The sequence below is a fragment of the Chinchilla lanigera genome, unplaced genomic scaffold (assembly GCF_000276665.1).
Source record: "Chinchilla lanigera isolate Chin_1 unplaced genomic scaffold, ChiLan1.0 scaffold00118, whole genome shotgun sequence".
NCBI classification, from domain to species: domain Eukaryota; kingdom Metazoa; phylum Chordata; class Mammalia; order Rodentia; family Chinchillidae; genus Chinchilla; species Chinchilla lanigera.
This window is the reverse complement of record NW_004955519.1, coordinates 2113550-2129338: the sequence shown is the minus strand read 5'-3', so window position 1 is coordinate 2129338 and position 15789 is coordinate 2113550.

Below are 15789 nucleotides of genomic sequence, written 5' to 3'. Positions count from 1 at the left end.
AGAATTCTTACAACTAAATAAAACGATAGCCCAATATAGGCAAAGAAATGAATATTTCTCCAAAGAAGATGTACAAATGGCCAATGAGTATAGCACAGATGCTCAACTTCATTAGGTATTGGGGAAATAAAAATCCAAACTATAACAAAATACCACTTCCTACCCACTAGGATGGCTATAATTTAAAATATGGACAATAAAATGTTTTACTGAGGATATGGAAAAATTGGAGCACTGATACATTGTTGGTGGAAATATAAAACAATGCAGATAGTTTGGGGAAAAAATGTGGCAATTCCTCAAAAACTTTGAAGTTGTCATATGACTCAGCATTTCCCTGTCTAGGTATATACCCAAGTGAAACGAAAGCATGTATCCACACACAAACTTGTACATAAATGTTCATAGGAGTATTATTCATAATAACTGGAAAGTGAAAATAACCCAAATGTCTTTCATCTGATGAATGCATAAATGAAATTTGATCTATCCATACCCTACAATATTATTCAGCAATAAAAAGAAAATGAAGTCTGGTCTATGCCACAACATGGATGGACTTTGACAATATTTCACTAAGTGGAAGAAGCCAGACCCAAAACATCACATTATATCCTTCCATTCATATGAAATGTCCACAGTGGGCAACTCCGGAGAGACACAAAATGGATTAGCAGCTGCCCAGAGCTGGTTGGGGAGCCTTGCTGGGGAATGACGGGTGACAGCTAATGTACTAGTACCAAGTTTCTTTAAGGGGGAAGAAAATGTTCTAGAGTGAGATTGAGTGCCAGCGAGTCTCAGGAAGAGGAAGTGTGAGAAGCAGGAAAAAGCTAAGTGCAGCTGCAACTGAGGTCTGGCCTCAACCTGTCCAATGGCCAGCTCTTGAACATGAATAGAACTGTTTCCCCTTCGTGTGTGTGTGTGTGTGTGTGTGTGTGTGTGTGTGTGTGTATGTGTGTGTGTGTGCGTGTGAAAATCTGGGAAGTCTGCTCCTTTTTGACCAAAAACAGTCCTGGAAAAGGGGAAACTATGACCTTCTAGCAGCTGGCAGTCATGTCTGGAGAACTGGTGGCCCGTCCACTTCATGCAAGGGTACTAACAGCGTCCGCTACATCTCCTTCTGTTGCATCCTATTACTATTACCTTCATCCTCCTTAATTCCTCCCTGTGGCTGGGTTGTCACTTTAGCACATGATTTATGGGCAACCTGATTTATCTGTGTTTTACCTCTTAGAAAACTCTGTGCTTCACACTAGGGCTATTATGTTTCTGTTCTGTGTCAAACAATGTATTAGATAAACTCCAGTCTTCAGTGAAAATGAATAACACAGGCCTATTTAGTTAGCATCAGCATAGGTTATTTCAGATATTATTTGCCTCTAAGAAACCCAAGAGAGCCATAAAAACAGAGAGCATAAAAGTAGGAAATAAAAAACTCCATTCTGATTGAAGAATGCTGAAATCTACGTACTAAATCTCCCCCTTTCTTCATCAGTGTTCTGATGAAAACCTTTCTGTAGTAGTCAGGATGATTTCCAGGAAACAGGCTTATGAAAAACCAAGAGAGGTTTTGGAACTGAAGTGGTCAGTGTTCTTGAGCTTAGGAACACATCCCAAGAGAGAAGTGGCTTCAAGATGGAAACAAAAGATTTTATTTCAGCCGAAGGAGAACACTGGGGTTACATTTTATGTTAGTATTTTTATTCCTGCATAACAAAATTTCACAGACCTAGTGTCTTGAAACATTCTGCGTTTGTCATGGCACAGTCTCCAGGGCTCAGGGGCCCCAGTGTTACCTAGCTGGGGTCTCCCTTGAGTCTCACATGGTTGCTGTGGGGACATTAGCTGGAACTGCAGTCTCCTCTGGAGCTGGGGACCCATTCCACACTCACACTGCCTTAGGAGAATTTAGTCTTTGTGGGTGTAGGACTGAGGTTCTCAGCTTCTCACTGGCTGTCAGTTGCAAACAGCCTTCAGTTTCTAGAAGCCTGGCACAGTTCCCTGCCGTGTGGTCCATGCTCACAACATGGCTGTTTGCTTCTCCAAGGTCAACAACAGAGTCGCTGTCCAGTCAGCCAAGATGCAATGTTATGTACATAAGGAATCTTATAAAAGGTGGTTATGAGAGTGACTTCTCAGCTCGTTTCCATATTTACTTGGTTAGAAGCAACTCACAGGTCACTACTGTAAGTTTTTGGGGGGCTCATTTAAAACTTTGTTTAAATATCTCTTTTTATAGTAAATACTTACTCTTTTAAAAATAGATTAATGTTTTCATTTTGCTTTTAAAGTAAAAATCTTTTTAAGATAAAAGGATTGCTGTGCTTTAGATCCAAAATGTTCTGCAAGTATCATGTGTTTGGGTCATGGAGGCACAGTAGTGACTCCTTGTTAAGAGGTGGGGCCTGGTTGGAGGTGCGTCCCTGGGGGATGTGACCCGGAAGGGTATATACTCCTCCCAAGCTCCTCCCTTCTCTGTCTGCTTCCTGGCTACCATGGGTTGAGCACCTGTTCCTCTGTCAGGCCCTCTGCCATGCTGTTTCTGCCTTGGAACCAGCTGACCATGGACTGAAACCGTGAGCCAAAATAAAGTTTTCCAAGTGTATGTTGTGGATGTCGGCTGTTCTGTCTCAGCAATAAAGAAGTGGCTAAGACAGAGATCATTGAATATCATTACTCTACTCACACCGAATACTCATGGACCACTAGACAGTCCTCCGTGATTTGGCCTTCTGGTTCCTTGCCAGTCCTTCTGCCTGAAGGGCTGTTACTTCAGATATCAGCACATCATAGATCCTGGCAGATGGTAGGTACTCAACCAAAGTAGGTTGCCTAGATGAACAAACACATGAAAAGGGACATTTTCTACGCATACAGGAGATACCTTATCTTATAGAGAACGTATACTAAGTGTGTGTCTCAACCCATCTTGCCTGCCAGTGGAAGATCCAGGAGGAAACCAACAGCATTTTGAATACATCAAAAGTTATAACTTAGCTGTAGTCTGTGGCATGCACAATGGGATTCAAAGTCAGCTACCCACTCTTTTAAAAAAAAGTGAGTAGCATTTGGTTTACAAAAGCATAAGCAATAGAAGTGCCCAGAGTATTACCTCTCTGAGTCACCACTTCTTGGCTTAAGAGCCCCATGTGGTTTATATCAAGGTTGATTGTTGGTGGAACATTATGTGCACGTTTGAGTTTGGTCCTACTGGGGCCAACCCAAAGCATAGATGAGCATCTTAAACCAGTGAGCACACTTTCAAGTTATTACTCAAGAAAAAATACATTTGAAGTCAATTAACTTTCAGCATCTGTGGAAAGGATGACCAGCAGGAGTAAAAGAAAAGAGATATTTAGTCTTAGCTGAGTCTTCCAATGACAGTACTCAGGAGTTTTATTATTCATAGATATAAGGTAAGGTGTCTACTGTATGTGTAGAAAATACCCCTTTTCATGTGTTTGTTCACTTAGTTGACCTGCTATTACTGAGTATCTCAATATTATTGAGATATTATTGAGGCAAAATATTGAGTATCTCAATATGAGTGAGGCAAACTGCATATTCTGATGAATTCTTTCTTGGTAAGAAAACTTGATCTTTCATTGTGATGGTTAACTTCATGTCTAGATATTTGGTAAAAATTATCCTAATTGTGTTTATGAGGGTGTTTTTGGATGAGATTAGTGTTTGAATTGGTAAAGTAAGTGCAACAGATTGTCCTGCATAATGTGAGTGGTTCCCACACATTCAGTAGAAGGCCTGAATAGAAAAGCAAAAGGCTAATCTTTCTTTACACAAGAGGAAATGCCTCCTCCTTGACTGCTTTATGCTAAGACATCGGTCTATTCTAGTCTTTGAATTCAAGTGAAGCATCAGCTCTCCTTTGGTCTCAAGTCTGCTGGCTTTCAGATTGGAACCATACATTAACTCTCCTGGTCCTCACGCCTTTGGATTCTAGAACTACACATGGCTCTCTTGGGTCTCCAGCTGGCCTGTTGCAGATCTTTTCTTTTTTTTTTTTTGTATGGGGGAATTGAACTCAGGACCTTGCACTTACCAAACAAGGAGCTGTGCTGTTGAGCTATATCCCTGGCCCCTGCTGCGGATCTTGTGACTTCATTTTCATGATCATGTGAGTCAGTTTCCTGGCCTCCTAAATTCCATTACTATATCCGCTTCAAGCTTCACAACTTCTTCCAGGCTCTCAAATTCATTTTGTTCAAACAATGAACCAGGCCCAGTGTTATGATTTTTGTCTAGATGTCCCCCCAAAGCCTCAAGCAGTCATGGGGTGGGCTTGTAGAGTTCGTGGTTAGTTCAAGATCCAATGCTGGAATTAGGGGTGTGAGTGCTACACCCACCCTGGGTCAAGTAGCCTGCATTCAATGTAAGGAAGGGAAAGAAGCTTGCTCAGTGTTCCTCCCTTTTTGCTTTTGTTACTTTTGCTGTTTTCCACCACCATGAACTGTTGCCCTCTGCCATGTGTCACTCTGCTTTGGAGGCAGCTGATTACGGACTGAAGCCCCCACAAACTGTGAGCTAAATAAACATCTACTTCTTAAATTTTGGACCTTGGGTATTTTGTTTCAGCAATGAGAAAAAAGTAACCAAGACAGAATTTGGTACTGGAGAAGTGGGGTCATTGCTGTGACTATACCTGACGATGTGGTTCAAGAGCCTTTGGGAATGGCTTGTGGGAAATGTTTTGAAAGGTTTGGAGATGTGCCCTGGAACAATAGAGCTGGAACACACTAGACTGCTCTGTATGGAAGATTCTGGTCAGAGATCAGAAGACCAGAAGGCTGATAGAAATCCTGCCAGTAAAGACCAGACTCAGGAGGTTTCTGCTGGAAAGAAGGACTGCACTGGCTGTTAGACTCCAGATGATGTGGGTTATGGTTTAGCAAAAAGTTTGTCTGCATTTTGTTCATGTCCAGAGATTTTGCTGAGACTAAGATTAAGGGTGGTGGACTAATTAATGTAGCAGAAGAAATTTCAAGGCAGTCAAATGTTGAGATGGTGGCATGGCTATTTTGGGGGGCTTTTAGCCAGATTTATGTGGAGAATCAAAGAGCCCAGCAGGATGATTTAAAACATTGTGAGTTTGTCCAGATAGGAAGCTTTAGTAAAGCTGTGGACTGCAAAGATGGAGCTTAAGAGATCTCAATTGCTGAGAAGGAACAGGAGAATATCAAAGATGGCCTGAGGGCATCACAAGAAGCAGCAAGTCTCCACCCTTTGCAACTTCAAAACTGCAAAAGTGAAAGACTGCTTTGAGGAGAAAGCCGCAGAGTACCAGGTTCCAGAATGGCAGCAGCATAAACAAATTTTTCCCCAGAATCAGGTTCAGAGTATTCAGCAATCCAGGCGCTGGACCCCTACAGCCAAGAGAGAGGGAAGCTTGATTACTGCTCCAGGTAGCAGGAGACCTTGGCATCATCCACATGGCACTGGTTTTAGGTGCATGCAGAATGCAAGAGTTCTGAGGTTAAAAAGGCTTCCATCCAGATTTCACAAGGATGCCTGGGAGGCCAGGCAGTGTGCCCCTGAGTGGGCAGTGTGTGAAGCTGTGAGTGTGAAGTCAAAGGTGCAGTGGAGATCCCATAAGTTTGGAAAAGCCAGAAACATGGGTTGTCTGAGGAAAACTGCAAGGATTGAGCAGATGGGGTTCTAAGAGAGAAGCTATGGGAGCTATAACCACTGGAAGTGCCATAGGGGTAGAATCATGCAAACCCTTTGGAGCTCACAACTTGCCACAGATTGCTTCAGTTGTTCCATTTGGATCTATACGACTTAATGTTTGCCCTGCTGGATTTTGAACTTGTTTTGACCCCATTCCTTTGTATCCTCCTGTTTGTAACTTTTGGAATGAAAATGTCTATCTTGTGCCATTGAATGTTGGAAGTGTTTAACTTTTCATTTGTACAGGGGCTCACAGCTAAGAATTTTTCTTAGATCTTGGAGGAGACTTGGGAGTTGGACTTTTCAGCAGTGCTGAAACTGTTAGGACTTTGGCAACTCTTAGAGATGGACTAAAATGTCTTTTGCATAAAGGGATATGCATGAGTCTTTGGGAGGTCAGCGGTGAAATGTTATAGTTTGTGTCTAGATGTCCCCTTAAAGCCTCATGCAGTCATGGGGCAGGCTTCTAGAGTTTATGAGTGAATTATGATCTAGTGCTGGGATTATGGGTGTGAATGCTACAACTGCTTTGGGGCTGGTACCCTAAATACAGTATAAGGGAGGGAAGAGACTTGCTTGCTGATCCTCCCTTTTTGCTCTTGTTGCTTTTGCTGTTTTCCCACCTCCATGAACTGTTGCCCTCTGCCATGTGCCACTCTGCCTCGGAGCCAGTTGATTATGGACTTAAACCTCCACAAACTGTGAGCTAAATAAACCTTTCCTTCCTTAATTTTGGGTGTTGAGTATTTTATCTCAGCAATGAGAGAAAAGTAAGTAAGACACCCAGTTTCAATGAACTCAATTTCTTGGCCTACCTGGCATTCTCGCTATCTCTTGCCTGAATGTCATAGAATTGTCAGCCCTTTCTGTGCAGCTTGTGTCCCATCCCTCTGCTCCCAGTCTAATAGCCATTCCTTTCTCCCATTATTTCAGGGTAGTAATGGGAGACTGGGCCCAATTATTGAGTTACGGATTGCTACACCATTTCTTGTATAATTATTTTGCTCTCCATTTGCATCTTCATGTAGTTTCACTTTAAAACCTTTTTATTCTGAAATAACTCACAAGAAGTTGCAAAAGTGTCACAGAGAGGTTCTGTGTCCCTTTTGCCCAATGTCCTTCCATGATAATGGCTTATATACTTAAGAGTATGTAATAAAAATAAGGAAATTAATACTGGCACAATACTTTTGACTAGACACAGATCTTACTCAGATTTTGTCCATTTTCATATGTACTCTTTTTCTCTATTATTCTATAAAATTGTGTCACATGTGTGCATTCATGTAACCACCACCAGCACGAACAAGAGCTCCATATGTATAAATCTCTTTATTAAACTCATCTGAAATTACCCAGCATAAGCATGCCTTTTGTTTCTTGTCAAAGGCAAGATCCCAGACCCAGGTCTCAGATTCCAGACCTCTTGATGCACTACTAAAGGATTTTTGACATTCTGAGAGTAGAAAGATCTGTCCTTTTATCTCTGTGTGAGAGCCAAGAAAATAGCAAGTCTCTAAGAGTGAAGAGCACAGTATGCCAGCTACAAGGCTGGAGTAGTCTGGGCACAGAATAAATGAGACTGTTTCCAGAATGGTATGGGAGACAATCTGAAAGTTTTCTTGTCTTATTCTCAAGCTTATCCATGCATGAAAATCATCTAGAGAACATCTTAATAGTCAGTCAACCAATCAAAGAAGCAAACAAATTAACAGAGCTCAACACAAGAAGAGACTTGGGTCCTATCCTCGGAGGTTCTGATTTATTTGGCCCAGAGTGAAGTCCAGGTAGAGAACCTTTTGCCAAGTTCCTCAGATGATTCTAATGTGCAACTATTGTTGAGAGCCACTGTTGCATGGCATCGAGTTTTTGTGTTTTAACTATAAAAGCCATTTCTACTAAAGATTATGCTTTCTAAAAAGACAGCTTTCCCCTTTCTTTCATATTTGCTTTAATTTTTATTACATTTGACTCTTTAGTATAGCTTGAACTTATTTTTTATTTTAGCAAATTTATTTTTTGTTGTATGGAGTAATAAATGAATTAATTTCACTCTTCCCTAGATAGGTAGTTTGTTGTTCTAATATTATTTATTGAATAATCCATGTTCTCTCTGCTGATACAAAATGTTGCTCCTATGATTTACTAAATCCCTGAATTGCTTTGCTGTATTTCTGTATCTATTTGGTTGCATTGATCTCTTTCTATTAAGTCCTAGAAACAGACTGTGTTCATTACAGTCACTGGATAATGTTTTTTTTGTTTTTTTTGTTTTTTTTTTGGTTTTTCTCTGGTACCAGGAACTGAACTCATGACCTTGCGCTTGCCAGGCAGGTGCTTTGCCACTGAGCTAAATCCCCAGCTCCACTGGATAATGTTTAAAGTAAGGAGAACAAATATTTTAAGATATTAATTCCATTGAAAACACAGATATATCTTTAAGTTGATTCCAGGTTCTTTTGTGTGTGTGTGTGTGTGTGTGTGTGCACATGCCTGTCTGTTCTGAAGTGCTTTAAAATTTTCTTCACATAGATTCTATACTACAAATAAGTTTTCAAAACATTTTAAAGAAATGGATGATGGGATTTAGGACATGCTAACCCAAAATATGATACATTGGCATACTGAATATTTTAAGCTGTAGGAATCTGGCAGAGAAAATGACAGAAGAAATAAGATCTCCCTGACTTTTCCGCAGCCTTCTCCTCTGAAAAAGGTCAACAGACCTAAGACACATTTTCTGACCCTCCCTTGAAGCAGGTCATAGTACCCTCCCCATACTCCAGCAGAAAGGACCATCCTTCTCTCTTAAAGCATTAGGACACACAGGAGAATCTGAACAAATGGGCTTGCTCAGTTCTCCCTAGTCAATTACATTTAGTTTCTCCCCTTTGTCCTGTCATATTTCTTCTTGCCTCTCCACACTCAACACACAGTTTTAACTATTTCTTCAGGTCTTCATTTTCTTGTAAAGGCTTTCATGTCACATCAAATTTACATTACATATGTTTGTATGCAAAAGGCTCTGATTTGAATCCCTAGCACCAAAAACAAGTTAACCAAACAAACAAATAAGTAAATTTCTACACTTTTCTCTTGTTAATTTGTCTTTTGTTATAGGGGTGCTAGCCATGAACCCAGACAGGTCGAAGAAAAGATATTTTCTCTCCTATATGCTCCTTGTTCATGAAAATTAATTTTGAGCTAGGGACAAAGAAAATTAGCCTATCTAATTTACCCTTGATCATAAATGATGAAAAGAAACATTTGCCTTGTATCATTTCTTACAGATAATGGAACTTTTTTTATTATCTGGCATGATTAGCACATGTGTGCTGCTTTATCAAGATTTCTGGTATATCACACATGGAATAGTAATTGTTAAAACTTATCACCTAATTAAATACTAAACATTAAAATAATAAAATGAAATTTAGCTTTTGTAGAGTCATAGAAGTACATGTCGATATAATGTGCAGGACAAAGTATAGGTGCTAATGGAAAATTTAGATGAGAGACAGCCAGATAAAAATCATTTTTTTAGACATCATTATTTTCAGACTCCCCACAGTGACTCAGAGTGAAAAGAGTTCATTTTATCAGCTTTTGTTCTGAAAGTTAGGAGTCCCACTGTCAGAAAAGTCAGCCATAATATACAGAGACACTCAAATTTCTAAAATAACTGATGGGATGAATTGTTCTCAAAAGTCAAATGTTCTGTCGATGCCTAGCATGGACTCTTAGCCACATGTAAGATGGAAATCAGACATGCACTAGTTTTTGAGCTGCTTCTCCACTGCTGATAATGGTAACCATTGTCTTCCTTCTTCAGGGCCCTCCGAGAGGGAGGGCCCCATATGGGATGTTACCCCACACCAAGATGTTACCAAGTGGTTGAGGGTTCTTTGGCTCAATTTTTATAGAAACCATAAACTGACAATGTGTAGCTCTTTCAGTGTTAATAGCCATGAGCTTTGAATGCCAGGAGTTGTCATCTCTTAAGGTTAGCAACCCTCCTTGCCTCACAGAGCGAACAGCTTACTGGCAGGCCTGGGGGACTTTTCTTGCCACCACAGATGGCGGTTCTTGGTGATTCTCTGTTGCTTTCCATTTTTCTCTGACTGGTAGCTACTCTCATTGTTACCAACTTCAGGTCCTGAATGCTTTTGAAGCCAACTGCTTTTGGTATCAACAGCTCTTGTGGCTGGCTACTTTTGCACCAGTGACCTTTGATATCCGGTTGCTGTCTATTTTCTGTGTCAGCAACCTTTGGTGTTGCCATCTCCTTGCACACCAGCTCAGCAAACTCCATTCGAAATAGAAACCACTAAGAGACAAAAATGTGCCACTGAGAAGAGGATGTGTTAGAATTTATGCTGCAGCACCAGTGGGAATGGTGACAATGATTGATACTGCTAAGAGTGTGGGGAGGTTGCTTGTGTAGGGAAAAAAGGTAGCCTCATGTACGTGCAGTGTCAAACTTTCTGTCTGGTCAAGACAAAGGGAGGGGCTTCTCACAGACCTGACTGAGGAGGGCTGCAGAGGGGCAGAATCACCTAGAGAGGCCGCAAAGGAGAGTTGTCTGGCATAGATCTGCACGTGCAGCTTGCTGCAGCCAAGGCAAACATCTCCTGGAGCAATGACAGGGTGCCTGATGTCGCCAGACCAGTTGCAAGGCAAGAAAGCAGCCGCAAAAGAAAAATCAAAAGTACCTTTCAGGGAGTATTGGGACCTTCTCCACTGTTTGAGCGCCAGTATTATCTAAAGTTGTAAATATTCTCCATCTGATTCAGATCTGCTTGCTGGAAGTCATTCCTCTTTACTTACGCCAGCCAATGTTCTATATGTAACATAGTCGGGAAAACTGCAAATATTCGTAGCTTCTGTTTGCACATATTTACATAGTGTGTATAGATGTGCATTTATACATAATATGTATACAATGTGCATAATTAGGTCAGAGCGTTCTTTTTTTTAGGACATGAATAGGTGGGGTGAATCTTGACTAACATTTCTGGGACTTCATCATAGTGAATGTTGTCATATCTAGCTGTAGAAATTTGATTTTTAACTAGTTTTTTTATTAACAAAAACACTATTATAGTCATATTGTTTTGACTTTCCTGGACTCATAAGCCACTTATTAAAAAATGAGTTCATTCACTGTATCTAAAAACATTTTCTTCAAAAATAAAGTTTCATTTCTATTGTAGATAAGATAGCAACCCCCACCCCCACCCCATAGTGAAGTTACTTTTAAATAGATTTTTTCTTTTTCTACTAGGAATCAAACTTAGGACTTTGTGCTTTCCAGGTAGGAGCTGTGCCGCTGAGCTATATCCCCGGCCATTAAATAGTTAATTGTAAGTTTCTGGATACCGGCCAGTGTGACTTATAAATCAAATGCAGATCACTGAGATCTTGCTGATGCTCTTAGGCAATGTCTGTGTCCCATCAGCCTGTGTTCCTTTCTTTAAAATAGAGCTAAATATTGTTCACACTTCCTTTCTGGGCAAATACGATTCTGTGTGCCAGACAGTACTAAGAGAATACCAAAACATTCAAACAGCATACTCTTACCTTCTGTGTGAATAGTAAGAAGAATTCCTAGGAAGTGTTTAATTCAGCATTCTGAGAGTATGTATTACATTTTGACTACAAAGAGCTGCTATTTATAATTAAGCAAGCTATATAGCTATAGTTTAAATCCTCAATACTTTCACAACGCTAAAGATGTTTATTAATATTACCTTAATGGGTTAAGTATGTTTGCATTTTCAGTAAGGGGACCACAGTACCCTTGAATATTACTTATATTTGAGTATCTGTAACCCTGCTATTTTATGCCTGCCAATTTGGGAAATCTGTAAACTTTATACACTTTAAAGAGCTTACCTCATTTTAACTTTCTCCAAGCAAACTAGTCTCAAGAGATGAAAGAATATTGGAAAAGTCTATGTGAAGCTAGACAGAAGAATAAAGGTCATTTAAGCTTTCTTACTGTCAAACACTTTGTGTGGGTTGAAGGTGCTATAAATGCAAAATGGAAGGTTAATTTTTCTTCCTGGTGTGTAACAGTAGAACAGACTGAATTGTGAAAATGCAGGGTCCTTTGTTCAAAATCGTTAGGACAGCAGCAACAGGACATTAAGCCAAGCATGAGACCATGGTAAATACAGGGACCTATTTGACAGCTTAGGCCATAAGTCGTGTAGCTGACATATAAGAAAAACTACAAATTATCACAATGGGACTAACCCTGGAATGATCCATAAAGGAAGACTTTTCAATAGATGTTGATGATGCTCATGGTTTTGTTAGGGTTTAGAAAATGATACTCTAAAGGATGATACTTTGACTTACTGAGCACTTTGAATTAAAGGAAATTGGTAGGTCTTAGAAACTGCCTTAGAATCCAGGTCTCTCTAATCTTTCCTTATTTTCCTGGATACCCAAACCCAAAGAGCAGCTCTCTCTCTGTTTCTGTCTCTGTCTCTCTCTCTCTGTCTCTCTCTCTCTTTCCCCCTCTCCCCCCACTCAAATTATTTTATCTGACTAAAGGATATTCTTTCAAAGAAATAAAGTTATTTTGTACTCCTTCCATAAAATCACATTAACCAGAAAAAATTAAAATCTGAAGAAGGGACTGAGAAGCCAGGTGTGGTGATACGTGTCCATAATCCCAGCACTTGGAGGGAAGAGGATCACGAGTTCAAGACCAGCCTGAGCAACACAATTACTATAGATGTAGCTCAGTGCAAAGGCCCTGGGTTTGTTACTGTGGGTGATGGGGGTCTGGGACAGATTCCTAGGTTCTTGAGCACATTGAACAAAGAATTAGAGATAGTATGTGATGGTAAGGAATAAGCAGCAAAGTTTGCTAAGGAGATAATACACTTAGAGTGAGTGGGCTCACGCCTGTGGAAAGAAAATGGCAGGAGTGTTGAGGCATAAGATGTACAGGTTTAAAACACTGTGCTGAGTTTGGAACGACTCTGTTTGGTGTCTTCCGGAGCATGATTGACAACATGATTGACAGGGTGCTGGTCACATCAGCTGCATCTACTGCGCGTGTCCTTTCCCATAATGCACTCTGTTAGAATTGGATTTATAAGATGCAGTCTGTATGCATGAACTTTCAATGAGCCCCAAGTGAAGAAAGGTTACTTCAGGTCATTGTGCATGCATCCTGGTTTAAAATTTTGGAATTTTCCAGGGCAGGCTTAGAAGGTCTTTGCTTTTCTTATCTCTGTCTCTGCATAGTAAGCCGTAAAACAAGGGTCTGGCCCTGGGGCATTGCTCAGGTTCAGGTCAGTAGAGAGAAGTGGTCCCAATTTTAGAATTTGTATCCGGTTCAACCCCCAGCACCATGAAAAAAGAAAAGTCACCATGCCCAGAGAGACTCTTCATCACTCCCTGTAAGGCAGCTCACAGAGAGACATCACCTGCGTGAATATGACTACTTTGTCCTTTGCATAGTTCTCACCCTTGCTTTCCCACTTGTCATCACCTCCCTCAGAGCCCAGAACTTTGTCCCAGGCTATTGTCTGGTCTTCCACCCGCGGACTTCCTTTAACAATTATTTACTACCCCTCTCACAGGTGCCTATACAGCTATTGCTCTCTGTCCGGTGAAGAGGGGTGTTTTGAATATCATTGGGACATTCGGCACTCTCCTGGGATTCTCTGTGCGCATAAGAAACATGCATAGTTTTCTCTCCCGCTAATCTATTGTCAGTTCATTTCACGGACTTGAACCTTCAGGAAGGAGGTAGAATTCCCTTTGTCCCGATAGTTGCATGACTGTGAACAAAGACCAGCGCTGGATAGAATGATTCCTGAATGTTTAACAGGCTTCTCAGGCAGATAAAAGTATGTCAAAAACCTACCTTCAGAGGTAGGTCAAAAGACGGAGAAAAATAAGTGTAACAATGGGAGCAATTAGAAATGGAAAGAGCAGCCTATATTTTTAAATCATTTAACAGTGATATGTGTTCACATAGGTTCATTCCCATAAAACAATATGAAATAAGATAAAAGAAAGAAATTACCCCACAGCATCTGGCTCATTGCCAAAGCAAGACTTCATAATATAACACTGGCCCCCCTCCCCCAAGTTATCCTTTGACTTCTCCCTTTGCTTGGCATTTTATGTTCTAAAGAAAACTTGCACCTAAATGATTCAGATGTTAACTGCTAAATAATCTTTGTTTAGATTTACAGATCCCAGAACATCTGATGATCATCAGATAACATCAGAATGCACCAAGCACCTGCTTATTCTTTAGTCCTGTCCTTCAGCTAACAGAAAACATGTAAATTGCGATGATGTTTAACTTGCAGAAAAGTAGTATACTTGTGTAAAAATGACAGGAACTTGCCTCAGAAGTTGCAGGTCATTTGCAATGTTTCAGCTTGAAAAGAGAAAAAGACACACTCCCTGAAGGAGAAGATTCTGCCCCACGTGTGGTCTTCCTCCCGTGCTCCCCGCACCCCGTCTTCCTCTCTATATAAGCTCTTTCATGCACCTGAGTCCCCTCAGGTAATCTTTTATTAGGGAGCAAGGATAGCCCCCATCTTCTCATGGGAGAGGGTGCTAGCCCTTTAGTAAACTTTTTTCCATCCACTCTCATCCCCTTGTACAGGCTTTCCAGCAGCAAGAAGATGGACTTAGGTCTGGCAACGTAAAGATCTCTGTGTTCCATAGAGCAGAGACTGACAAACTATAGCTGTGGGCCTAATGCAACCTGCTGCCTGTTTTTGCAAATAAAGTTTTATTAAAATAGAGCTGTGCTCATTTACCTACATATTGTCTGTGGTTGCTTTCACAATGCAACAGCTGAGTTAAACAGTTATGATGGAGACCATATGGCCTGCAAGGCCTAAAATATTTATTTTCTGTCCCTTTACAGAAAATGTTTGCCAACTGCTGCTGTGAATGCTGTACCAGAACTTACATGAGGGAATCTGACCTGATTAAATTGCTGCTTTATCCTCTAACTTGTGCTTTTGCATTCAAGTAGAATATAACTTTTTGTTTTGTTTTGTTCTGTTTTTTTCTGGTACTGGGAATCAAACTCATGACCTTGCACTTGCCAGGCAAGCGTTGTGCCACTGAGCTAAATCCCCAGCCCCGAATATAACTTTCTGTTTGAGTACTTTATAATAAGCAGCTGCTTATAGATGGATATTTAAATTTTTACCATTTTTAGAATTATAGGGGCTGGGGACATAGCTCAGCAGCATAGCACCTGCCTGGCAAACATGAGGTCCCGAGTTCAGTTCCTGGTATCCACAAAAACAAAACAAAATAAAAATTATAAATGATGCTAGAGCAACTTTTCTTAAGTTATGTTTTGTTTTGTTTTAGGAAATTAACAATGGTTGTTGTATTACATATTGATATCTTCAAAGTGGTTTCTCAGTAAAACAAAGAGAGACATGGAAGATTGATCAAATAATTAATCATTAACTGTTCCTTTCAGTAAAGCGATAGAAGTACAACTATGTTAGCTATCCTGTATGTACATACATACATAATTTCCCCTTCTTTCTTTTCTCTGTTCCCTCATCCCAGTTTGTTTTGTTGTTTTTGAGACAGGATCTTGCTGTGTCATTCAGGTTGGCCTTGAACTCACTATGCAGCCCAGGCTGACCTTAAAGTCATGGTGATCCTCCTGCCTCAGCCTCTTGAGTCCTGAGACTACAAGTCTGCGCCACCACGCCTAGCTTAAACATTTTTTAAAATAACTTTCCTCTAGGGGCTGGGGATTTAGCTCAGTGGCAAAGCGCCTGCCTGGCAAGCACAAGGTCGTCAGTTCAGTTCCTGGTACCGGAGAAAAACCAAAAAATAAAAAATAAATAAAATAAAATAAAATAACTTTCCTCATTTGTTAGGCTCTGGACCCCTTAATAGGGTCATTTCTGAAAAGGACTATATGGGTGAAATAGTATGCATGATATAAGTGTTAAGTTGTTGTGTAGAAGTTGTCTAAGCTGATACAATTTGATAAAAATCTGCTGGATGTCCATACAGAATGGGTTCACCAGGTCATCCACCCCCAGCAGTCTGTGAATCCCCACGTCTCTGTATCCCGCCTTCCCC